Here is a 2,453-nt window from a genome sequence, read left to right as displayed (position 1 = left end):
AAAAGTGTCAAGTCACCCATAAGGGAACCCCTATCAGACTAACAGCAGACTTCTAAATGGACACTCTACAGGCCTGAAAAGAATGAGATGATGTATTCAAAATATTAAAAGAAAAAAATCATGCAGGCTAAGAATACTGAACTCAGCAAAGCTATCCTTCAGAAATGAGGGAAAAATAATACACTTCCCAGACAAACAAAAACTGCAGGAGTTCACCACCACATGACTAGTCATACAAGAAATTCTCAAGGGAGTCCTGCATCTGGAATCCCAAAAATGATAAAAGGGGAAGAAAATAACAAAAGATGTTTAAAACATCCAAACAAAAATTTATAAAATGCCAGGAGTAAGACAATACCTTTCAATAACAACTCTAAATGTAAATGTATTAAATTCCCCATTCAAAAGACACAGACTAATTGATAGCATTACAAAGCTAGACCAAATGATATGCTGTCTACAAGAGACTGAACTCACCTGCAAAGACATACACAGACCAATAGTGAAGTGATGGAAAGAGATATACCACACAAATGGAAATCAAAAATGAGCAAGAGTTGCTATTCTTGTATTGGATAAAATAGACTTTAAACCAACAACTATAAAAAGAAACAAAGAAGGCAATTGCATGATAATAAAAGAATCTATCCAGCAAGAAGACATAACAATCAAAAATATATATGCACCCAACACCAGAGCACCCAGGTGTATAAAGCAAACACTATTAGACCTAAAGAAAGAGAGACCCCAATATGATAATAGTTGGGGAAATGAACACCCCTCTCTCAGCATGGGGCAGATCATCTAGGCAACAAATCAACAGAGAAACACAGGATTTAAACCGCACTTTTGACCAATTGGACTTGGCAGATACTTATGGGACATTTCATCCAACAACGACAGAATATACATTCTTCTCAGCAACAGTGGTATATTCTCCAGGATAGGCCACATTAGGTCACAAATAAAGTCTCAATAAAATTTTAAAACTTGAAATTATTTCAATTCTCTTTTTAGACCACAATAAATTAAAATTAGAAATCAACAACAAGTGAAACTCTGGAAAATATACAAATGCATAGAAATTAAATAACATGCTCCTGAACAGTGTATGGATGTAAGAAAAAATTAAAAAGGAAATCAAAAAATTTTTTGAAACTAATGAAAATAAAGACACATCATACCAAAACCTGTGGGATACTGTAAAAGGCAAGTTTATTGCAATAAATGCTCACATCAAAAGAATAGAAAGATTTCAAATAAACAACTTATGCTACACCTCAAAGAACTAGAAAAACAAGAATAATCCAATCCCTAAATTAGCAGAGGAAAAGAAATAATAAAGATCAGAGCAGAACCAAGTTTAACAGACACTCAAAAAATGATACAAAGATTACTGAAACAAAAAATTGGTTTTTTGAGAAGATAAACAAATCATTATCTAGGCTAACTAGAAAAAGAAGAGAGAAGATCCAAATAACAAAAAACAGAAATGAAAAAGGAGATATTATAACTGATACGACAGAAATATAAAGAATCATAAGAGACTATAATAAACAACATAAGCCAACAAATTTGAAAATCTGGAGGAAATGAATAAATTTCTGGACACATACAAACTACCAAGGCTGAACCAAGAAGATATAGAAAATCTGAACAGAATAATAACAAGCAACAAGATTTCAAGCAGTAATCAGCACTCTCCCAACAAGAAAAGCCCAGGACCAGATAACTTTGCTAATGAATTCTACCAAAGCTTTAAAGAGGAATTAATACCAATTCTCTTCAAACTACTCTAAAAAATTGAAACAGAGGCAATTCTCCCAAACTCATTCTATGAGGCCAGTACCACACTGATATCAAAACCAGACAAAGATACAACAAAAAAAAGAAAACTATAGGCAAATAACTCTAATATAGATGCAAAAATCCTCAGCAAAATGTTAGCAATCAGAATACAGCAGCACATAAAAAAAATATGCACTCTGATTAAGTGAGATTCATTTCAGTGATGCAATGATGGCTCAACATATGCAACTCAATAAATGTGATACAGATCATCAACAATATCAAGGACAAAAACCCTATAATTATCTCAATAGATGCAGAAAAAGCATATGACAAAATTCAATATCCCTTCATGATAAAGACTCTTAGTGAATAAGGTATAGAAGGAAAGTCTCTCAACTCAATAAAAGCCATATATGACCAACCCACTGCTAATATCATCCTGAATAGTGAAAAGCTGAAAGCTTTTCCCTTAAGAACAGAAAAAAGATTAAAATGCACACTCTTACCACTCCTATTTAACATAGTATTGGAAGTACTAGCCAGAGAAATCAGGCAAGAAAAAGAAATAAAGGGCATCCAGATTGGAAAAGATGAAGTCAAACTGTCCCTGTCTGCAGATGACATACCCTATGTATAGAAAAATCTGAAGACTCTACCAAAAA

Source organism: Galeopterus variegatus, unplaced genomic scaffold (assembly GCF_000696425.1).
Source record: "Galeopterus variegatus unplaced genomic scaffold, G_variegatus-3.0.2 Scaffold2863, whole genome shotgun sequence".
Classification (NCBI taxonomy): domain Eukaryota; kingdom Metazoa; phylum Chordata; class Mammalia; order Dermoptera; family Cynocephalidae; genus Galeopterus; species Galeopterus variegatus.
Note: the sequence above shows the minus strand (reverse complement) of the source record.